Below are 25,586 nucleotides of genomic sequence, written 5' to 3' on the forward strand. Positions count from 1 at the left end.
TTTAAAAAGACCTTAGCACAGGGCACAATTCCCCCTAGCTGGCAAACAGCTATTCTTTGTAAGAGGATTCAATTCAACACTACAGCTAAGTCAACGCCTAGTCTAGAACACTGAATGAAAACCCTTATTGATATATCTTTATGTCCAGTTCATGCGTTCTGGATGACTACCCCTATATAACACCCCTCTCTTGGAATCCCCCTGACCCCACTGAGCCAAGAAGCAGTTCTGTTTTGCAAGTTTAAAAGGTTTATTTGATAATTTAAACAGTCAATATATATATCACACTTTATAATAAATTAATAATTGAATACCACACTTAATCTGATATGATAAAGATTAACAACGGAGAATCTGGCACTAGCACACTTGTGAATAGGAACAGAAGAAGAAGGTGGTAGAGAATGCTTTATATAAGTTCAGATGGATGTAATGTTGAATGAAAATGCAATACAGAAAATACTCAATATGATTTCAACAAAACAATGTAATCACTTTTCTCTGGCTATCCCCTCCCCCCTTTTATGCAATGCAAGGAGATGGAAGGAAAGCACACAGTTCTCAGAAATGCAATCAAATGTAATTCAGTTCACCCCAGCAAGCTTAGACTACAGAAGTTTGAAACACAGGCCCAAAATGCTTTTATATGTGCTGGCAATGAAGTGAAAAATATGCTAAAATGCTTTTAATTCCCTCTAGAGGTTCAGGGTGAGTGGTATCTAGTTAAGATTAGTCCAGGCTCACTCTAGCAATGATTCAGGGATGGTTCTTAAGAGGCAAACGAATTTTTAGCAAGGAAAGCAAGGAAGCTGCTGTTTTCCCACGTGGAGAAATTTGCAAATCGCGGTAAAATTCGCGGATGCATTTTTCGCGATTGCGTCAAAAGTATAGGGGATAGGAATGCGGTTCTAGGTTCTTTGAAAAGCCGAGATTCCCAGCTTTCAGGGGAAAGTTACTGCAAGTCTCTAAGACAAACGGTCACGGAGATATGAGCGATATGGCAAAGGTCGTTTTTCAGATTTGAAATTTTAAAGTTCAAAGTGACAAGTGACAGCTAGCAACTAGAAAATGACAGGTGACAGTTAGGAGGCAGTTCTACTTAGATTAACATAGATTGAATTATATTATTTTAACTAAGAGATTGGTTCTGCACAGTTCTGCTAGGTACTCACAATGGCCCTCATTACGACCCTGGCGGATTTTTTCCGCCATCGGCGGACTTTTCCGCCATGGCGCAAAGTCCCTTTACGCCATGGCGGATGGCGGACTTACCGCCCCATTCCGAGGTTGGCGGGGCGGTAAGTCCCCATTGACCCATTTACCCTTCCCCATTCCCATTTCGGCCCCATAGGGCTCAATGGGAGTGGGGAAGGTGTTAATTACGCCACCGTACACTACGGTGGCGTAATTAACACCGAGGTCCCATAGCGCCATGGATTTTTACGCCCGCAAAAAGCGGGCGGAAAAGTGACCATGGCGCTCTGGAAACTCGTAGTTGGCGGTAAGGGGTCGGCGCAGCTAACGCTGGCGTAAACCCCTTACCGCCAGGGTCATAATGAGGGCCAATATATTTAGAAATAGAATGGGCCTCGCCACGGATCTGGTCAGGTTTTCTTCACTCGCCACGGACGGTCTCTGCGCACAGCGGTCTGGGTCAGCTCTCTGGTTCTGCGAACAACGGTCTGGGTCAGCTCTGCTCTGCCTCTGGGTACAGCACTGCTTCTGGATCTTTCTGCACAGCTTTCTCTGGGTACAGCACTGCTTCTGGCAAATGGCAAGAGTTCTTGCAAAGAATTCAAACAACTCGCCTGGCTGTGAATAGTGGCAATGATTTGAGGCCTGCTAAAGAGGGATTTAGCTTGTAGTTGACCTCTCTGCTACAAATTCTGAAGTAAAGTCTTGGTCTCTGAAGGTGGATAGATTGAAGTCTCTATGTTGGCTCTCTGGAGGTTGATGGAGGTAAAGTATGGATTTTCCCGGCAGAGCGTCCCGCAGCAGATGGAATAGAATGTCCCTATCTGTCCTGACTGTCTGCTTTTATGTGTTTTGAAAATGGGTGGAGAGGCTAGCTTCCTAGGCCCTACCCCTCTCCACTTGTCATTGGCCACTTCATCCTCTTCCCCTTGATTGGGGGAATGAAATGAAGTGTCATCATGATGAGGTCTGTTTATGGTACAGAGAACCCACCCCTGTCAACTTTACAGACAATCTGTATTTGACCTAAAGACATATTTGCACAGGTACACAGTTGTTTAAAATTACATGCACCCATCACATATCACATGAGGTATCCCCTGTTCCAACTCTGCTCTTCCTGGGGGCTTGCGTTCAAAAATGGCAATATTTTGTGCTTTTTAGTGGTTGTGCAACATCAGATTTTTCTCCAGATTTGTACACATGTACACGGCCTGTCCATACATAACCCAGTAAATTACCATGTCCCTAGCTTAAACACAGAGTCTGTAGTATACATAAATAGCAGGGTTTTGCCCCAGAACATCACACAAATTGGAGTTTGGGCTTGAATTGAAGGTACATTTTTTAAATTAAGGCTCTCAAAGTTATACATTTCTGTCATTTGATTACAAAGAGTTATCAGTGTTTCTGTAAAATATATATTTTGCTTTCAATTCAGTTCTCAGAGTGTTGGAGTCCGCCTCCAAGACTTGGGTGGGTCAGTCACATGTGTCTTCTGGCAGGCAGGCCTTTGTTGACAGGAAACAGTCAAAATCAACATATCCTATTCAATTGCAAGAGCCTATTGCGTGGTCTCCAGGAGGCTCCCAGCCAGTCTGCCTTCTATCAATCAAGAGGTCATGTGAGATTCTAACTCCTGGTGTGAATCTCTGGAGGTGAGAGTGTTTCCCAGGCTTCGGGCCTCTGGGAACAGCAGGTGGCACATTTTTAATTAAAATGCAGCCTTTGAAGTCAGCTGAGTCTAATCCCTTTGTCAGCAACTGCACTCAGTTCTCCTGTCAGAGTTTAGACCGCTAGCGCCGCCTTGAGGATTTTGTTGGTACTGCATGCAATTTTGGGATCTTTCTTGGATTAATGCATTCTAAACAGGAATGGTTCTTACATGGTAGTAAATAATCCTTGCTTAACATTGTTTTGATGGGGCTCCTTACAGTAAGATGGTTATGTGCAACCCCACAAAAGGGTTGAATCTTTAAAGTGGTCCAATGAGCCACGATTTCAGCAACTTTTTGACATCAGTAACAGTGGATTTTGTTAACAAAGATCTTTCTTTACACTGGTGGGTGGCAAGTGAGGTAACCATTTTGGTGTGCGCACAAACTGCGTGGTTCTCCTGGATTCTGGCGCACTTGTGGGCTTTTTGGCCATCTTGGATTTTCTAAGCCCACAGCACCAAAAGTTGCAGCATGACAGCTCAAACGTGGGTCAGTACACCCAACAGATCCCCCCACGTGACTGCCCTTTGAATTTGAGTTGATGGGGAATCGGGTGCACAAGGGTTTTGACCCACGCACTGGTCTGTCCGCATAATCTTCTTCCAATTCTGCAAATGGCACAGTTCAGCATCTTTTCCTCCATCCGGTACTGATCGATCGGTTCTCCTCGCCGGTCCTGATGGGAAGATTTGGCGGTACCCTGGGCCCCTTACGTCTCTGCTCCCGGTCTCCGGATCGTCCTCCTTGGCCAGTCTCGAGGTTTTCTTTCTCCTAGGACGACAAAGGAAGAGCGGCAATACCTATTCATAGACATTTTTCCCCCACCATTGATATAGTGGGGTGGCATATGAATTTTAGAACTCAACAGATATGCACATGCGCATTTTTTTTAATTAAGAGACAGGAACGCATAAACTTGAGAAACACAGAATTTGATAGGCGATATGTAGGATATTTTAAGTTAGAACTGAATTTATCTGTGACAGTACCCTCTAGGATTCCAGAGGATTCCTCCAGTTGTTGCAGAGTGTGCCTGGGATGGCAACACTTCAACTGGTTTATGTGGACCCACTTGTCTTCCCCCTCTGCCAAACCGCCTTTGGGGATGCGGATCTTGTAGGCCACAGGGGAGATTTTGTCTATAATCTCAAAGGGTCCCTTCCATGTAGGCAAAATTTTTCGCTGTTTGGCCTGGTTCCTTTGGAAATTGTATAGATAGACCCGGTCCCCCACCTGATATTCCTTCCTGGAAGTCTTCAGGTCATAGTGGGTCTTCATGCTATCAGCTGATCTTTCTAGATTCCACTGAGCATAAGCAAAAGCATGTTGAAGGTGTTTCCTTAAATTCTCCACATACTCATGAGTTGTGGAGGCATTTATCAGTGTCTGCTCTTGGGTCCTGTAGAGCAAATGCTGAGGAAGCATCATCTTGCGTCCAGTCATCAACTCGAATGGTGACATTTTGGTTGCAGATGAAGGGGTAGATCTGATGGCTATTAGGACCAGAGGTAATTGGATATCCCAACTTGGCCCAGAATCTGCCACAAACTTCTTTAATATGCTCACAATGGTTCGGTTGTATCTCTCTACTGCTCCAGAAGAAGCTGGCCGGTAAGCAATATGCAACTTCCTTTTGACCCCCAGTATCTCCCACTTCTTTGTCATTACTTCACTGGTGAAGTGGCTACCCCTGTCTGACTCAATCCTTTGAGGTAGACCGAAACGGGAAAAGATGTGGTTAATCATCAGGGCAGCTGCAGTTTCTGCCTTGCAATTTGGGGCTGGGAGACATTCCACCCACTTGGTAAACAAGCATGCCACAGTCAACATGTACTTATTCCCCCTAGCAGAGCGAATCACTGGGCCTACAAAGTCGATTTGTAAATTTGACCATGGCAGGGTCATCCCCCTCTTTTGGAGAGGCGCACGGTGTGTGAGGGATGTTGGCTGAAATTGTGCACACACAAGACAACCCTTCAAATATTGGTTGAGGTCCTGGCCCATGTGTGGCCAGTATGCAACCTCTCTTAAGATTTCCAATGTTGTGTGAAACCCCCTATGACCGGCGGTGGCCACATCATGGGCGTGACTTAACATCAGGCTTCGGAATGAGGTAGGAACCACCCACTGATCGTGGCCAGCTTTGGATTTCCTTACCAGCAAACCGTCTTGGATTCGGAACATTTTTGGACATTTCATCAACACTCTTAGGTCCTCTTTCCCAATGTAATCGGTATCCCTCAGGGGAAAGTACTCAGGGTCCTCAATGTGCTGGTAAAATTTACCAATTATTGGATCCCCTTTCTGAGCTGTAATTAAATCATCATCAGGGGTCTCCTTACTCCATTGTGCAATTGAAAGATCATTGTGAGCATTTGTCTGGGACCTAGTGATAGCAGTGACCTGGATTTCCCCCAACAGGAACTCAATCTCAATTAGATCCCCTTGGATGGCCCCGGTTTCGGCCAGCTGATCAGCTAAGTCATTTCCAGTTTTGTCTGGTCCCTCTACTTTGGAATGACCCTTGATCTTTTTCCAATGGATGGTCATCTCATTCGAGGTGACCAGATCATCAATGTTTTGGATCAACTTCCCATGTTTCAAGGGTTTGTTGTTAGCACATAACATGCCTCTGGTTTTCCAATTAACCAGGTGCTCCACGAACCCGTTCCGTACATAATCCGAATCTGTGATTATGACCAGTTCGTGGAGTTGATGCTGGACAGCAGTGAGGATGGCCTGATGCACAGCCATCAATTCTGCCACCTGACTACTTCGGGGACCAATTTTGTATCCAGCGGAGGGTTCTGGGAACTCATTCACCCATGCATTCCCTACGCCGGCCACCAGTTCTTTCTCCCCGTTGTTGTCAACATGGTAAGAGCATCCATCCACATAGAAAGTGGGCATTCCCTCACACTTGTCCTCTTCAAAGACTTTGTGTGGGGAATTAAGGTATGCCTCCGTGTTGTCCTTGATTTTTAGACTTTCGTCCTCGAGACAGTTTTCTCTGGCACAATCATGCAAGTCAGCCAGACCTTGCGCGAGGGGACTCTTCTTGTTTTGGCCATATCTGACCTCCACAGGAAAGCCTTGCATTGACAGAATCCAGGAAGTAATTCGGGAATTACTCACATTTCCGGCCCGGATTCTGTCACTTTGGAGATATTGCAGAGGCTGGTGTGGAGTTTCCACTATGATGTGTTCCCCCTGGATAAACGGGCGGTAATTCCTCGATGCCCACACCGTTGCCAGGAGTGCCTTCTCACAATCGTTGAATTTTTCCTCCACAGAGGATAAAGTTTTGCTCGCATAGGAGATTACTTTATTGACCTTGTCATGCTTTTGGTATAATACTGCCGTCAAGCACGTATTAGAGAACCCCGTCTCCAGGAAGAACTCCTTGTTTCTGACAGGGTAAGCTAGGCAGGGCGCTTGTGAGAGGCTTCTTTTGAGTTGTCTTACTGCCTCGGCTTGTTCTGGACCCCATTCCCACTTGACCCCCCCTTCAGGAGATGAATCAGGGGTCTGGTGATCTCTGCGTAGCCCTCAATGAACTTTCTGCTGTAATTAGTCAGTCCAAGGAGGCTCCTTAGTTCCCGCAGAGTTGTGGGGTCTTTCAGTTTCTGAAGTGCTTCCACTTTCTTTTCCTGGGGACAGAGACCCTGAGGAGTAATCTCATGCCCCAAGAAATTAACACGGGTTCTACACCACTGTGCTTTCTGAAAGGAAATTTTGCTCCGGCGGCCCTCAACTGGGTCAGAACATAACAGATCTCCGCTATGTGTTCCTCCACAGATGAACTTTTGATGAGGACATCATCTACATAAGCCAGGTTACCCCTCGCACCCAGGTCGGGCATGGCCTTATGTAGGAAAATGTTGAATTCATTGCCGGAGTTGAGGTATCCGAAGGGAGTCCGGGTCCATGTATACTGCTGGCCCCCAAAGGTAAAAGCCAGCTTGTATTGGTCCTCCCTACTGACCGGCACGGTCCAGTATCCATTGGTCAGGTCTATTGCAGTGAATACCTGTGACCCCTGGATCTGGGCCAGCCCTTGGTCAATGTAGGGCAGAGGCCATCGGGAAGTATGGACCCGTTTGTTGAGCTCCCTGAGGTCGGCGCAGAGTCTCCACTGGCCGTTTGGCTTTAATATTCCCAGCACCGGATTATTGAAGGTGCTGTGGATGGGACGGATTATTCCCCTGGACTCAAGGTTCTTAATTATTTCAGTAAGGGACTCCACTGATGCGAGAGGCAAGCGATATTGCTTCACAAACACAGGAGTCATGCCAGGGTCCGTGGGGATTGTTGTTGTGTGGATGTCGGTGCGACCACAGTCATATGAGTCTACCGCAAAGAGATCTTGGAAATCCAAGAAAACTTGTTTCAACTTTTGCTTTTGTTCCAGAGTCACACAGGCATCAGCTAGGTTGACTCTCTCTCCCACCATCTGCCTGAAGCCTGGAAAGACTTCTGGTTTGGCTATCTCAGCGGCCTCCTCCAGCTGGGTGGAGAAGTCCCTGGTCAGAGTGCTGATTTGGACTGGAGGCTTCAGGTGGGAAAGGCAGCCCTCATGGACCTGGAAAATCACCTCATCCCTCCTGAAGTCACAAGTCACATCTTCCTTACCATAAGGGCAAGAAGTGTACACCAGGAAGTTCCCCCCATGGCGGGTAAAAATCCTGTCTGGTGTTGTATTGTCATCACTGTCACTGTCAAAACAGTCCTTGGGGATTGGCCCTAACAGTTCATTACCTAAATCTATGGAAAAATGTCGGTCATCAACCGCCATTCCAATAATGGTGCCTGCGGCTAGAGTAATACTCTTTAAGTCGCTGTTATCCACCTCTATTGGAATGGTGTCATGTTCTATGTTGACTAATGGAGTTGGGTTTACCCCCAACCCTTGCTGTTGGAGAAAAGCATTTAGATGTATATAAGCATCAGGGTTTTTCAAATGTTGTCCTCTTTTAACTTTCACTTCCAGGGAGAATTGTCGGGTCCTTTCTGGGATGGTGACTTCCTCTTTGATCTGAATCTCAACTGCATAAGGTAGCAATTGAGCTGACCTAAATGCTTTTTCTGGATCATCAAAGCCCATGGGATTATCCGCTAATCGGGACCAAGCTTTGAAGTTTATTAGGTCCAAACTAATGGCAAATCGATTGTGAATGTCACTGCCTAAGTAAAAAGCGGCAGTGACGTCTCGCACGACCCAACAATTGTGGACTATGCTCTTGTTGCCAATGGAGATTTTGAGCATACACCTGCTTGGCAGGAGATGTTTGGAATTGGGTGCTTCCAGGTCCATTTCCCATTTGTCTATCAGTTTGAATTTGGGAATGGCTGGATCTTTTGGGAGTTGGCGGAACATGGCTTCGCTGATGAAGCTCTTACCGTTGTTCACACACACTCGAGCGAGAACAGAGTCCTTCCCATCATTTAATTGGACAGGGATGAACAACTGCTCTCCAATTTGCTGAATATCAGCCAGGCTCTGAGCTGATTTCACATCTTTCTGGACTATAGGAGTGGGAGTTTCTGATTGTGGATTAGTATAGAATCTCAGAGTGTTTCCTTCCAGCGTGGAGTACCACTTTAGACTGGAAGGAAGGTTGATTTTCAGAAATAGAGAGGACCCTCCATCACCAGTCTGTTGTCCTACTGCTATTACTGTCACGTCTGGAATTTGGCTATTCTGGAAGTGAAACTCTGCTTGGTCAGATTTTTGTTCAACCATGTGGCAGGTGCCGTTTAAACTAACATGGTTGACACTCTGTTTTAATTTTATTGGTCGGCTAGTCTGGGTCCAGAGGATCTTGTTTACGCAATCTATTAAGGGTGACAACCTCCTCAGGAGGTCATTTCCCAGTAAACAAGGGGTGCCCTCTGGAGTCACTACTATGACCGGGTGTTTCACCTTGTGTCGCCCGATCTTAATGTCCAAGTCTGCCGTCCCCTCGACGGGAATTTCCTTCCCATCAAAGTTCTGGAGTTGTCCAGGAAGTGAGGTGAGAGGAATTTGGTAATTCCCTCCCCTTCCTGCATTCAGTTCATCAAAGGCCCTTCTGGACAGAAGGGTAGCTTGAGATCCCGTGTCCACCAGCGCTGAAATCTTACCCTGCCCCTGTACATGTACCGGGGCATAATATCTTCCCTCCTTCTCCTCAAGGGGGCACAGATAATGCACATTTTTGGACAACTGGTGGGCTAACTTTCTGGTTTTGGACATCGCTAGCGAAGAGATTTGGGCAGAATTCTGTGGAGAGCCTTGGGAATCTGAAAGAAAAAGTTGGCAACTGGAGATCAGAGCCATTGTGGGTTCCCCTGGCTCCGGTTCTGGGCCGCCCCCTCCTTTTTGGAGGCAGTCATCAGGATGGGTTTGAACCAGGGGATTTTGGTATTGTGGGTTCTGGGATGAGATGATGGGCGGCGGTAGCTCAGTCTCCATATCTCCCCAGTCTGGATTGGAATCCCTTGGGACCCATTTTTCTTTGGGAGGAGTTCCCCCCTCTCTGAAGGAGAAGATCCTTTTCCCAGGATCCTCTGAGGATCCCTCTCCCTCAAATTGGAAGATCTGTACCTCCTCCTCAAACTGAGTCTGTTTGGGTCTTTTGTTTCTCCTACCCCCCCTCTGCCCCTTAGGAGGCAGACTTTCAGGGGCAAGAGATTTTGTTTCCGGTTCCTGGGTTTCCAGGGGATGTTTACAAGTGAGGAAGGAAGCTTCCTCCAAGGCTTTACACACCCCTTCCCTTTGTGCCTCCTCCCTGGGAACCGGTGAGTTATCGGGGTGCTGCCCCCGTCATTGTTCTGGGGCACTAGGTCCAGAGTTGGGTGCGTTCTGCGCCGGCATGCCGATCTGAGGGTTCTGCTGAGCCCTCAGTATGTGACCCAGATCCCGCGCCATGTTTTGAACCTGGCGCTCTAACTGGGAAACCCGCTCAGGCTGATACGGGGCCCTGTTTTCTCCCCTGGGCTGATCCCGGGAAGGGTAGCTATCCCTTCTTTGGTAGTACCCCTGGTTGGGAAGATTTGGATACCCCTCCGCCCTTGGCCTCCCCTCTCCCGGATTCGGTTGTCTGGGCTCAGGGAATTGGGGAAAGAAGGGTGGAAGATTTTGGGGCTGGAAGTTGGGTGGATACCTGGGGAAGAAGTTCTGCCCAGGGTTTGGTGAGTTTCTGCCCTCCTGTGAGAAGTTGGGAGGGAAGTTCTCTGGGTTAGGTGCTTGGCTGGATCCCCCGCCTTGGGCTGGAGGAGTCCACACATAACCCAGGATGGGTCTGTTTCCCTTGTAACGGGGGCTTACATAATCAGGTGAGCGAGGGACCCCATTTGTCGGGCTGCCTCCCTGGCTCCCTGTCTGTGACTGGCCCGAGGACCTTCTGGGACTAGCATTATTAGGTGCAGGTAGGTTTTTAGGCCCCCCCATCTCCAACTCTAAAACGGGGGTGACCTTTACCTCTGCCACCTTGGCAGCAGCAGGGGTGTTGTTGACTTTGGGGTTTTTGGGCGCATTATTTTTATTTTCTATTGGCTTCTGCACCTCATAGATCCGGGTCGCCTGTTCAATGACCCAGTCTAAAGATCTTTTCTCGTGAAAATCCCTCACGAGCTGGGTCATTATGTATTTGGGCAAGGCATGGAAAAACGTATTAATAAATTCTCTGCTATCCGTGCGCACCCTTCTTGTGGTCTGTGCAAAAGCACGCTTTAACTCCTGCACAAATTCTTGTAGGGCCTGATCCTCCCCACATTGTAAATTGTAGGCTGCCTTGCGAGCCTCTTGAGGATTTCTATGAGTAGAAAAATGTTTCAAGATGGCCGCCTTATAGGTGGACCATCTTAAATGATTTTGGTCCTCCAGCCCCGCAAAGAAACTGGAGTATTCCGGGGAGAAGGTCCACTTTACATATTGAATACAGCTTTGGCTGTCCTTCAAATGGAAAGTCTCCATCATTTGCTCAAACAACTCTAAGTGCTCCCAAACAGAATACTTGGCGTTCTTATGATAAGGCGTGATGACGCTCCTGATTGCCTTAATCTGCTTTAAGGGGTCCTTAAGCAAGGCCCTTTTTGTCTTATTGGCCCTTTTGGTCCGGGTAACCCTGGTCCATTCATCTGCTGACTCAGAGGCACTGATCCCAGAGGTTCCCGTCTGTTCTTCCAGTTTTTCCCGGATTCTGCGAGCCTGGGAATGGCTGGCAGAATGTGGGGACCTGGTCTCCTGTGTCCTGTACCGCTCAGAGGAGTCTTCAGATCCCTCCTTGCTGCCAGGATTTGATGGGTACCCCCCCCACTGACCTAACTGGGCAGAGGTTTTCAGGATGCCCTTAATGGGCCTACTCTCCTGGGGTTCACCATCAAATTTCACTGTGCTTGGGTGCCCATACCCGGATGCCCGCCCCTCCATTCCTGGGTGGTACTGGCCTATGAGCCCCATGCTTCTGGCTGGATAGTAATCTGCCATCCCTGTGGCCCTGTGCTCATGTGCGCCAGGGGACATGGGGGTGGCAGAGTCCAGGGACTGAGAGAGATAAAGGCCTCTGGTACTAGGGCTCCTGGGGTTATGCTCAGGAGTTTCTCTTTCCCAGCGAACCTCATCTCTATCCGCCCCTGCTCCCTGTTGCAATGCAAGAGCCTGTGCCTTCAGTTCCTCATTTAAGGCCTTACTAGACTCTATCAGTCTCTCCTGCATCGCTACCTGTTGTTGGAGTCTATCATTGTGCTGGCAGAGAGCCTCATTCTCTCTCTGTGCCTCCTGATTGGTCCTGGAGCACTGAGCCAGTCTTTGCTGCAGGAGGGTTACCTCCTGAGCTGTGTCCCTATTGGCCTGCTCCTTTCTTGCCAGAGCATCCTCCACCCTCCTGGTGTGTTTTAACAAGTTCTGGTGTTCTTTTTGGAGGTCACCCAGCCCCTGGAGGGCCAAGTGATTTTCTTCTGTTTTTCTTTTTAAATGGCGGACTTCCTGGCCTAAGGCGTCTCTTTCCTGGCTAAGAGCCTGCATTTGTGCCGCCAGGTCGTCCCTCTGCCTTTGAAAGGCACCAGCTTTCTGGCGTTCTTCATCAAACTCTGCCTGGGTATCCAGGTCTTTCAAAATCAGCTTGTTGCTCTCTGCCTTCACTCTATCTAGATGACTTTGCAGGGTGGCTACCTGCTCCGTGCATGCCCTGTTAAAGTCTAATTGTTGCTCCAGCTTTTTCTGGCTCTGCAGTAAGGAGTCCAAACTGTCTTGGTGCTCCTTCTGCAGGGCCAGAAATCTAGTATCCTGGTCAGTCTTTTCCTGTTGCAGTATATCCATGCCCTCCTTTATTTTAATGATATACTGCCTACTATCATTTTCTGACTCCTGGCTCCTCTGCAGCCTCTGCTCAGAAGAGTCCAGATCAGATTGGGCCTTCTGTAATGCCAGCAGTTGCCTACTCACCAGATCTTGGCCTTCAGCACATTTGTCCTGCATGGCTCCCATATGTAAATATAAATATGCCGCTACCCTGGCAATCTTGTTGTGCTCATCCTTGGCCTTAGAGGACATATATAGTTCACTCAGGGCCACATGTAAGGGACCCTGGTCTCTCCATTTATCTGACCCTGTTTCCGTGATCTGGGGTGCGATTGCTTGCAACCAGACCGTCTGGTCCTGATGAGTCCACTCACCTCTCACAAATAACTTATGTAAGAAGTGCTCTCTGGCTATTTTCATGTCTACTAAGGTCGTCATTCTAGAGATTTGAGTTGCTTCCTGACTTACAGAGTTTGTATTTTATTTTTGCAAAACAGACCTTTTCCTTAGAGCGTTCCTTTGAGGAGTGCTTTACAGCGTAACACAGCGTGGTGATCCGACCGGATATGTGTATCTGGTCAGCTGGCACGCTGTATTAATCTGCGCACATGGTAGATCTAACCCAAACGTCCCGCTCGAGCCCCCAATTTGTAAGAGGATTTAATTCAACACTACAGCTAAGTCAACGCCTAGTCTAGAATACTGAATGAAAACCCTTATTGATATATCTTTATGTCCAGTTCATGCGTTCTGGATGACTACCCCTATATAACACCCCTCTCTTGGAATCCCCCTGACCCCACTGAGCCAAGGAGCAGTTCTGTTTTGCAAGTTTAAAAGGTTTATTTGATAATTTAAACAGTCAATATATATATCACACTTTATAATAAATTAATAATTGAATATCACACTTAATCTGATATGATAAAGATTAACAACGGAGAATCTGGCACTAGCACACTTGTGAATAGGAACAGAAGAAGAAGGTGGTAGAGAATGCTTTATATAAGTTCAGATGGATGTAATGTTGAATGAAAATGCAATACAGAAAATACTCAATATGATTTCAACAAAACAATGTAATCACTTTTCTCTGGCAATCCCCTCCCCCCTTTTATGCAATGCAAGGAAATGGAAGGAAAGCACACAGTTCTCAGAAATGCAATCAAATGTAATTCAGTTCACCCCAGCAAGCTTAGACTACAGAAGTTTGAAACACAGGCCCAAAATGCTTTTATATGTGCTGGCAATGAAGTGAAAAATATGCTAAAATGCTTTTAATTCCCTCTAGAGGTTCAGGGTGAGTGGTATCTAGTTAAGATTAGTCCAGGCTCACTCTAGCAATGATTCAGGGATGGTTCTTAAGAGGCAAACGAATTTTTAGCAAGGAAAGCAAGGAAGCTGCTGTTTTCCCACGTGGAGAAATTTGCAAATCGCGGTAAAATTTGCGAGTGTGTTTTTCGCGATTGCGTCAAAAGTATAGGCGGTTCTAGGTTCGTTGAAAAGCCAAGATTCCCAGCTTTCAGGGAAACGTTACTGCAAGTCTCTAAGACAAACGGTCACGGAGATATGAGCGATATGGTAAAGGTCGTTTTTCAGATTTGAAATTTTAAAGTTCAAAGTGACAAGTGACAGCTAGCAACTAGAAAATGACAGGTGACAGTTAGGAGGTAGTTCTACTTAGATTAAAATAGATTGAATTATATTATTTTAACTAAGAGATTGGTTCTGCACAGTTCTGCTAGGTACTCACAATATATTTAGAAATAGAATGGGCTTCGCCACGGATCTGGTCAGGTTTTCTTCACTCGCCACGGACGGTCTCTGCGCACAGCGGTCTGGGTCAGCTCTCTGGTTCTGCAAACAACGGTCTGGGTCAGCTCTGCTCTGCCTCTGGGTACAGCACTGCTTCTGGATCTTTCTGCACAGCTTTCTCTGGGTACAGCACTGCTTCTGGCAAATGGCAAGAGTTCTTGCAAAGAATTCAAACAACTCGCCTGGCTGTGAAAGGTGGCAATGATTTGAGGCCTGCTAAAGAGGGATTTAGCTTGTAGTTGACATCTCTGCTACAAATTCTGAAGTAAAGTCTTGGTCTCTGAAGGTGGATAGATTGAAGTCTCTATGTTGGCTCTCTGGAGGTTGATGGAGGTAAAGTATGGATTTTCCCGGCAGAGCGTCCCGCAGCAGATGGAATAGAATGTCCCTATCTGTCCTGACTGTCTGCTTTTATGTGTTTTGAAAATGGGTGGAGAGGCTAGCTTCCTAGGCCCTACCCCTCTCCACTTGTCATTGGCCACTTCATCCTCTTCCCCTTGATTGGGGGAATGAAATGAAGTGTCATCATGATGAGGTCTGTTTATGGTACAGAGAACCCACCCCTGTCAACTTTACACACAATCTGTATTTGACCTAAAGACATATTTGCACAGGTACACAGTTGTTTAAAATTACATGCACCCATCACATATCACATGAGGTATCCCCTGTTCCAACTCTGCTCTTCCTGGGGGCTTGCGTTCAAAAATGGCAATATTTTGTGCTTTTTAGTGGTTGTGCAACATCAGATTTTTCTCCAGATTTGTACACATGTACACGGCCTGTCCATACATATTCCAGTAAATTACCATGTCCCTAGCTTAAACACAGAGTCTGTAGTATACATAAATAGCAGGGTTTTGCCCCAGAACATCACACAAATTGGAGTTTGGGCTTGAATTGAAGGTACATTTTTTAAATTAATGCTCTCGAAGTTATACATTGCTGTCATTTGATTACAAAGAGTTATCAGTGTTTCTGTAAAATATATATTTTGCTTTCAATTCAGTTCTCAGAGTGTTGGAGTCCGCCTCCAAGACTTGGGTGGGTCAGTCACATGTGTCTTCTGGCAGGCAGGCCTTTGTTGACAGGAAACAGTCAAAATCAACATATCCTATTCAATTGTAAGAGCCTATTGTGTGGTCTCCAGGAGGCTCCCAGCCAGTCTGCCTTCTATCAATCAAGAGGTCATGTGAGATTCTAACTCCTGGTGTGAATCTCTGGAGGTGAGAGGGTTTCCCAGGCTTCAGGCCTCTGGGAACAGCAGGTGGCTAATTTTTAATTAAAATGCAGCCTTTGAAGTCAGCTGAGTCAAATCCCTTTGTCAGCAACTGCACTCAGTTCTCCTGTCAGAGTTTAGACCGCTAGCGCCGCCTTGAGGTTTTTTTATTGATACTGCATGCAATTTTGGGATCTTCTTGGATTAATGCATTCTAAACAGGAATGGTTCTTACATGGTAGTAAATAATCCTTGCTTAACATTGTTTTGATGGGGCTCCTTACAGTAAGATGGTTATGTGGAACCCCACAAAAGGGTTGAATCTTTAAAGTGGTCCAATGAGCCACGATTTCAGCAACTTTTTGACATCAGTAACAGTGGATTTTGTTAACAAAGATCTTTCTTTACACTGGTGGGTGGCAAGTGAGGTAATTTTGCTGTGCGCACAAACTGCGTGGTTCTCCTGGATTCTGGCGCAATTGTGGGCTTTTTGGCCATCTTGGATTTTCTAAGCCCACAGCACCAAATGTTGCAGCATGATAGCTCAAACGTGGGTCAGGACACCCAACATCTTATTCCTGTCTTTAAAAAGGGTAGTCGCACGGACCCCAATAATTACAGGCTTCATTCAATGCTTGACATCACAGGAAAACTCTTTGCCTCATTATTGCTTAGTGAATTGCAGAAATGGGTAGAAGAGACTGACATACTTAGTAGGTATCAGTGTGGTTTTAGGCGCGACTTTTCCACTTATTTCAGTGTGGTTTTAGGCACGACTTTTACACTTCACATAATCGATTGGTGATGGATATATTGCGTACACGGGCGCTCAGCCAGGGGCCGCCCCTTTGTATGCTCTCTACATTGATTTCAAGGCTGCCTTTGACTCTATCCCTAGAGCGAGACTATGGGCTAAGCTTGAAACAATGGGTTTCCCCTTAGGTCTCTTATACTACCTGAGACTTCTGCACCAGAACACCTCCGCTTGCCTAAGATTAAACCATGTAGGCAGCATGACCAAAAAGGTGATCCAAAATAGGGGGGTAAAACAGGGATGTGTTACAGCTCCCCTGATCTACAATTTGTATGTGTATAACATTCCTGCAGTGTTAGCTGAGATTGACAATTGCCCTCCGAAAATTGGTGAGGCAGCGTGCGCAGTCCTGGCGTATGCGGCGACTTGGTCATATTTTATAACACCATTGGTGGACTCAGGCACACCGCAACTACCCTATGGGAATATGCTAGGATTAATGGCTTGACCATTGACCTGGACAAGACCAAGGTGCTTAGATTTACAAGGAAGAGAGCATCCCGAGTGCATCTGATGGTGCACCAAAATCAGATATTGTACGCCCCCTCCTACCGGTATCTTGGAGTAGAAATCAAGCCCTTTGGTGATTACCATCATTGCAGACAGGGGCGCATAACCAGGGCGATGCAAGTTACCGCATTAATATCCACATTCACTAATAAGCAGGGCGGTTTCACTCTTTGGGGGACACGACACTTATATATCCAAGTGTATGCCCCCATGATCATCTACGCCCTTAAGTCGCTCTTATCATTCGATCTGGCGTGGCTCCAAGTAATGGAGGGCAAATTTTGGCACCGGATACTGGGGCTGTCCCCCGGAGTTCCAATGGCCTTGATTAGACTCGAACTGGGCCTCCTATCACTGAAAGAGAAAGGACCTAGGCTAGTTAGCCTTCGGTGTGGGCTGCACACCTAAAGTACCCCAATAGGGTTAGAACATATGATTTAGATTGTAAATGACAGTAAAGCCATCTACCATAAAGTTTCTTCAAAGTTCTTTTATTTTACAATTTGCGATTTAAATCAAACTTTCCTTTAGTGAACGAATGGTTAAAACTCCACCAATTCGTTTTGTGCTGATACAATGGCAAAGGAAATTAACCTAGGGCTAATGCATTTCGGAAAGGTAACTTTCCTTCTTCAGAGCCAGGTTAAATGTGCAAATGCATACAAAACAAACTTTCTGTTAGAATATTTTGAAAAACATCGGATATATAAGCATTCAGCAAAACAGGGTACCCACAATTGACAAACACGTACATGTAGACAGAGAGAAGAGAACATTGTCAGTAATTTTTAAACATAACATTGCATTTATACAGTATGTATTTTTAAGTTTTGTAAAGACTGGTGTAACCCGAAAATCAAGTTGTACTTCAGTGAAAGTTTACATTAGATCTAATTGTTATTTCACTAAATATCCTCTGGTCAAGTAATCTGGGAGATAAGACTAAACAGTTTCATGTTATCACTGACCTGAAACGGTTGGCTTTAGTGCATGCCGTTCAAACGTTCCTTCTCAGAACGCTGCAAAATGAAATGGTATCCTGCATTTAGTCACCATCGCTCGTGGTCGCTTCTAATGCGTGCCTGTCTGTATAAAAGCAGAACGCTTACCTTGTGACTGTATAGCTCGCTCGAACGAAGTAACCTCCGACGGCGGGTAGCAAGAAAGCTCTGCTCGCGTCTGCGTGTATATGTATAGTGTTGTCATGGTGATGGCAATCTCAAAATGGCGAATAGCGGGTGCATGAAGTGGCCATACTGGAGTGGGCAATTACAGTGTTAGTGATGCTATGTGGTTGCATGAACTCGCGGGATTGTACAAAGGATCCAATTGATACCGGGATGCCCTCTATCCTAATTTGTGAAGTAAATAAAATATAGTGCTGTGTGTTACGTAAGGTAGTTAGAGATCAAACTATGTACTTGTTTGTAATTTATAGTCATAGATCGATGCAGCATTCACATGTGCTTACTTTCTCAAAAGTGACATGTCTAAAACACAGGTAAGTTCAATATGTTTGCTGTCTCTTCTTCTTAGTGTCCGTGCAGGTATTTACAATGACTTCTAATACCTGGAATTTGATCTGGGAGATATTGTGCTTCTTTTCATTAAAGTGTTTAGCTACTGCTGAGTTGGTGTTCTTATTGCGAATGCATGACTTATGTTCATTGAGCTGAAAGTCCGCACTATATGCAGATTACGCTGTACCACCATGGGTCTAAATAGTGACACTGAACTACATGTCTTCTTGTAGGTGGGAAATGTGGTTTGATATCCATCCCATTATTGCACCTCTATTGTACTGTTATAACATCATGAGGCACCACTGAGGCCTGGGAGACCAACAGGGTTCCTGCGCTGCGCCTGCCGGCCAAATACATTGGATATAGCCAAGCATCTGAGTACATACTAACGCAACCAGCATTCTTATATATGACACCAAACCCCTTTATTCGGGACTTTCTGAGCAGTGATAGGGATTAGCATCTTCTATGGCTCTATTATTGTTACTAGTCTTTTTGCGGACCGTGTATGTTTTGGACTAGACTAACTAGTGATTGTGTTCCTGCTATGTTATGCAATCTATGGATGCGGTATATATATCTAACTTTATCCATTTTGTATCACATCACCACTTCGGGTCACGTGCTCTGTGCTGCGTTATGTGCACGGACAATTTTTCTTTTTCTCTCTGTGTTAAATATTCACCACTTTCATTGTTCATTTTGATCCATCTTGGATCACGTGTCCACATTGGGTCACATGCTCAATGCCGTGTCAGGTACTGGACAAGTTACTATACATTTTTTTCTCTTTGCAATATATGAATGGAATACATATGCTGCATGAGCTTATATCTTTGACTTGTATAATATTTACATTTGTACGATTTAAACGCCTTGCGCAACTGCAGACTTATTTCGGATCAAATGATCACATTAGGTGATGGGTCCTGTGACGTGTCACGCGCGCGCAAGGTTCTTTTCTTCATTTATCCAACACGAAAACAAATGCATAGACCACATTGCGTTAAGAACTAGATAAGTGCAGACAGCAGTTTATTGGGGTAAAGAAACATATCATTTTTTAACGTTAAGTGTGACCTTCTAAGCTACTGCTTTGTTAACGTGCGAGTCTCTAAATGCAGACGACTTTACGCTTAAGCAGGTTTTTCCAATTTGAGGCTGGATGTAATTCACATAATCGGATACCTATATCAAATTGTTTCACGGCGAACCAACATTATAGCTGTCAAAGAGCTGCTCTAGGTATGTGATAAGTTTCATCACCAATCATTGGGGTTCCAGCATTTTGGCTCTTCAAATGTTCACTTTGATTCATGCCCTAATGTTTGCAACTTAGGACGTCAGAAGTACTATTGCCGTTAGACCTGAATCCATTTAGAGGCGGACGCTTTTCAGAGAGATTTCATCTTTGGTAATTGATTTACTTAATATAATTATGACACTGCATGCTTTATTGTCAGGAAGTGACACTTGAATCAGGTACATGGGACCAGTGATAATTCAGGTTACTATTCACATTTCACACCGCGTGCATTCTTATTTGGTCAGCGGGTGCGGTGGCAGGCATTACGCTTGGAGACACTGGGCTTCTGTTGGTGTTTTATGTCAGTTTATTGTGTGTTTGGGTTTGAATTTAACCCCATGGAGTATTCAGATTATATACAGATTTCATGCATATTATTTGTCCTACAATGCCCATTGTGCATAAGTTGTTCTTTGTTATGCTTTCTTTCCATGTGCTGCTGATGACATTTTCCTGTTCACTTTATACAACAATTTGTTTTGGTAATGTATACCTTATGTGTTGGTTCTATTATTATTTTTTGCTTTAATCGTATTTGTTCTTCTTGTCATTCTGTTTATTTTGCCCTGTAAACTATGTGTTGTAACATCTTGCACTTATATGTTTTGTTGTTACTTATTTGGAGCAGAGCTTTGCCTTGAAAAAGACCTGTGGAGGTCGAAACACGTGTTGGCATAGAACTCTGATTTTTTGGATATGCACAAAATTAAATATTGCTTTGAGTAGCACTCTTGAGGAGCTGTATCATTGGCGACATTGATCTTTACTATTTAAGGACGTGTAATGTTGTGTTAGCTAGCAGCGCATTTACTTGGTGGAACAATTACTGTTTCTTCTTTACGTGGAGTAGGTTTCAAGTGCCTACTTGTTTCACCAGAGTGCAGCAGCTAGCGGTTTTTTAACACTAAGTGGTTTTCATGTCATATATTTGCTCTATCGCATCCACTCCCTGGCACACCTCAGCCATACTGTCTTGACTGCTGAGACAGCATTGACCAGCACAAATGGGTGTGTCCATGTGGGTTCATTTGTAGTAGTAATTCTTTATACGGAATACATACATTAGCAAAATCATACATAACATAGCTTATAAGTATCATACACATCATAAATAATCTAAGCTATCCTTACAACCTCAGAATACTGTAAAATGTCATCTAATTCCCCTTTTACATCATTTAAAGCATTGTACGTAAAATCCTCATCATTATTGTACATACCTAGAAGCATCACATCGGTACACAACCTAAAATCTTTTCAAATAAAATGTGGCCAAGGCCATCTTGTTCTCAGGTCATTAAAAATTTACAAATTAAAAAGAAATGCATAAGATCCTCATCTTTACCCAACCCGTAATTACAAAACTTATCTGAGCCCATTCAAATTGTTTGGGCCTTTAAAGGTAGAACATTTAACCAAATCATCAGGCAATCCTTCTACACTCCTGAGATATGATTTTAATTACAAAATTAGTTGGTGCTACATCAACACATAGTTTACTGTAAGCTTCAATTATTTCAACTTCTTAATACGGGGCAGTGTTTGACTATATTCCTCTTCTGCAGCCCTCATCTTAAGTAACCTTTTCTGTTGTAGCTACGGTGCATTTCCGAAGGCAACTACCTCCTCGAGGCCCATCTCTTCATTGAGGTGATTCCATTGGAGTGCTAACCGTTCTCATCCAGAGGATATGTAAACATTTCGGTAAGGGTATTCCCTGGGATCAAACTTCATTTTAAGAAAATACTATAAGAATCTCTTTTGTGCCTGATTGCCCAGGTTAGGCACACCAAACTCACATGGTAGTGCATTCCAGGCATGGCAGGTGACAGCCCTGCCAATTTCCTCAGAAATATATTTCATGTATACAACAACATTGCATTACCTGTTGTTGCCACCCTTTAAGATGGAGTTGGCGCTCATGTTTTATGCCACCATTCTTTGACCACATGCATTACCTTGTTGTTTCCACCCTTTAAGATGGGGTTGGTGCTCATGTTTTATGCCATCATTCTGTCACCACATGCATTACCTGTTGTTGCCACCCTTTAAGATGGGGTTGGTGCTCATGTTTTATGCCACCATTCCGTGACCACATGCATTACCTGTTGTTGCCACCCTTTAAGATGGGGTTGGTGCTCATTTTTTATGCCACCATTCTTTGACCATTTGCATTACCTGTTGTTGCCACCCTTTAAGATGGGGTTGGTGCTCATGTTTTATGCCACCATTCTTTGACCATTTGCATTACCTGTTGTTGCCACCCTTTAAGATGGGGTTGGCGCTCATGTTTTATGCCACCATTCTTTGACCACATGCATTACCTTGTTGTTTCCACCCTTTAAGATGTGGTTGGCGCTCATGTTTTATGCCATCATTCTGTCACCACATGCACTACTTTGCTGTTGCCACCCTTCAAGATGGGGTTGATGTTCAAGTTTTATGCCACCATTCTTTGATGACATGCATTACCTGTTGTTGCCATCCTTTAAGATGGGGTTGGCGCTAATGTTTTATGCCACCATTCCGTGACCACATGCATTACCTTGTTGTTGCCACCCTTAAAGATGGGGTTGGCGCTCATGTCCTATGCCACCATTTGTGTCTATATGCATTACCTGATCTGCCACTCTTTAAGAGGGGGTTGACACTCTTGTTTTATGCCACTAATTGTGACCATATGCATCACCTGTTGTTGCCACCCTTCGAGTTGGGGTTGGATCTCATGTTTTGCTACCAACCACATGCACTTACATAACAAATCAAGTATTCTTAACAGCGCCATGATGCCCAAGGGCAGTTGTACACTTTACAAATGCAAATAAATAAAATAAATACATGTAACATCAATGCATGTATGAGAGGAGAACCCCAAAATTCCACTTCAATGTAGAACTGTCCTCTGGGTTATAGCCTTCAGTACTGAGATAAATGTATACAATTGCTTTCCCCAAAGAATAGATACAAATGTAAAAGTCCCCTAAAACTTACTCAAGCCTGCTTTGAAGCCATCTGTATGTGCCTATCCCAGCATTGATATTAGAGAACGCAAACCCAGATACCTATCAAATTTGACCACCTCTAGTTTAGAATTATTAATCCTCCTTCTGCAGAGTACTGCACCCTTTCCAAAGACCACAACCTTTGCTTTTGCCAGATTTAGTTTGAGAATAAACCTGCATATAAAAGGTTCTGTTGCAGGTCCCCAGCCCTGTGGTCAGTAAACACTGTATCATCAGCATACATTATAGCAAAGAGCTTAATCCTGTTTATTTGGGGCAGAAAGAGCTTGGCTGATGAATTATATGACTGAAATTCCATCTAAAAACGAAGTAATCAAAAGTGGAGCTAAAGGACAGCAGCAGCCCTAATGGATCCCCAATCGATCAGAATATTCCCACAATAAATTCCGATCAATGGAATCAAAGGCTCTAGATAAGTCTAGCAATGCTTCGTATACCCGTCCACCCCTTGACCTTTGCACATTTCTCTATTATGGTGTTCAACAAAAAACATTGATCCATCATGGAGAACGAGCCTGACTATAGAGTAGGAAATTATTTCAAACTCGCTGCCAGAGCTCCTGCAATGATCTTACTTGAGATTTCTATGAGTGAAATTGGATGGTTGTTGCAATGACGATCCACTCAACCACACCTTTTTTAAACAGTGATAATAACAGACTTCTGTTTCAAGAAGCTGGATGATTATAATCCACTTTAATTATATTGAAAACTCAATCTACAACTGAGGCCCACCGTTCATGAAATCATATGAAAAATTCAGGCCTTAGGTCATCCAGACCTGCAGCTTCGCTCTTTTTTATCTCCTTGATATGGGCAGAAATTAATTATTTGGTAAAGCAAACACATTCCTGGGTCGTCAAACCTTTCTGCATATACACAGAGCAGTCAGATTCTTCCTTGAACAGGACTGCCTGGAAATGTGCAATCCATGCTAATGGCTAGATAGAAAATCATTTTTCCTCATAACGTTTTGATACCAATTTCCAGAATACGTCAACGTTATTTTCATGAATTGCCTTATCCAGCAGCTCCCATTGTTGTTCAAGAAATTGTTGTTCTAGTGTTAACAGTTTCTTATATGCTACCTTTTATGCATATAATTGTCCGACGTTGAAAGCACCCTCCTTTGATTCCTAGTGCAGCGCCCATTTTGTGTGTCTGCATTGGAACTCAAACCAGGAAGTGGCTTTTATTATTATAAATCAATCGCAAAAGTCATTCGAAGGAGAAGACAACCCCCCAACTCAACCTCATTTAAATGGTTGGTACATAACCCCAGTAGTTCAGCATCCCAAGGCATACTTGCCAACTCATCTTTCTCACCTATCTTTGTGGACGGAGAGAGTGGACCAACCCATTCCAAATATGTGGTCTTGACTTTTGGGTGCCCTGAATTCACCACTATATGAAAGGATTGTGAGCACTCTCCAATCTCCCCAGGATCTTAAAACCTTTCACCCTATGGAATGAGATTTAAAGGTGGACTTAGTTGGGATACCACTTTGCATATGCCATTTAGTTCAACCATCAAGTGTTAAAGCCATCAATAATAGGACCTTTGCAATCTTGGACAGCGTTGAGGCTGCTTATATTTAGGGTACCACACATTTCCACTACTAATATGCTCACCTAAGATTGAGCATGAGCATCTCCCAATTTGACATTAAAATATCCGAACAAGGTTGTGCTGACCTCCACTTCCTCAAATAGCATTATGTAAAGGAGGCTTTCCTCCTTGAAAGTATTTAAACACTTTGACTTTGGAGGAATGTAGACATGTATCACTGCCAGTTTTTGATTTGGCAAAAGAGCAGTTTGTGTCCTAAAAATTATCAGCATCTCAGAGTTTTTCTGATTATATCTTGATGCTTTCTTGTGGGTTCAGGGTGTTGGATAGGGGCATGGGAAACATTGATGGGGTTCACCAGGTTAGCTTGCTGAGGCTGCCCAGGGCCCTTGGGCATTAATGCCCTGGTGAGGATTGGAGGAGGATAGCACAGGGGCAACTTGCTGGTTTTGGAAGCAAGACCACATAGAGCAACAGAGGTTTGAATCCCTGATCCGCGCTTAGAAACCAAACTCATGTACTAAGTGTGGTATAAAAATAAAAAACAATCAAATGAATAAATATGATTGAGATAGGCTGTGGAGGGAGGAAACACATGGTAATGTCTCTGGTGAGTAGTAGCAGTAGCTACCTGTAAGATTCAAAAATTGGTTTTGGGAAGAGCAAATGAGGGATAGGACCTGGTCACGTGACAAGCAGCCTCCTCAATGCAGTCTGTCTGTAGTACTTGAGGTGCTAAATGGAAGGCACAAAATCTGGTGTCTGAATCTGTGAATGCCTGTGCATAGAAGTATGTTGTGTAGCATTGCATGGTGCAGAAGCAATCTAAACATTTTCAGGAACCCTATCTTCGGTGTCAGTTTGCTCTGCCACCCGGTCTTTTACAGCCGCATTGACAGATCTTAAAAGCAAATGGCCATAGATACCATTGATTCCTTAATGTGCGATCCCACTTGCACCCCAATTGTATGATTGCAAGGATAGTCCACAGTGTCCTTTATAAAGGCAGCATTCAGGCTCAGACTGCAAAGAAGGCTTTGAGCCTTCTTTTCCTTTCAAGCCATACCCCCCCCACCAGCTCAATACAGCAGGTAGCACAGAGAATTGTCAAGGGAAAGAGTGAGCAGGTGCCTGATCGGAAACAAACACACTGTCAGTCATCTTTCATTGTCTGTTGCCAAAACACTCCAACACCAGGTAATTTCCTCTAAGTAACTTTGGCCATTCAGCAACCGACTGAATGAGAAAAAAATCCTCTGCATGTTTGCTTCCATCCCTACACAGATAGCCCCAACCCAGAGGGATACCATAGATAGACCTTTCACAGCAAGCCAGGTTGAACACACAGTAAACATGCCGCGGCTGAGTCGTAGGGGAAGCTGAACACTGGTAGCTGAGCCCCCAGCAGGTCACCATTGCTGGGAACAGCACCAGTCGAAACAATCAAGGTCAACGAGCCAGTCCCATAGTAACTCGTGGCAACTCGGGAAATTGACCTTATCCAGGGAGGCACTTTCATGACACCAAAGACATTTTCAAATCGCCCTTTGGTTGGTAGGGGTGGAAACAAGGATGTTGAATGAAGGAGCACTCGGTGAAGAGCCAATCAAA

This window comes from Ambystoma mexicanum, chromosome 5p (genome assembly GCF_040938575.1).
Source record: "Ambystoma mexicanum isolate Mex_15411 chromosome 5p, UKY_AmexF1_1, whole genome shotgun sequence".
Classification (NCBI taxonomy): domain Eukaryota; kingdom Metazoa; phylum Chordata; class Amphibia; order Caudata; family Ambystomatidae; genus Ambystoma; species Ambystoma mexicanum.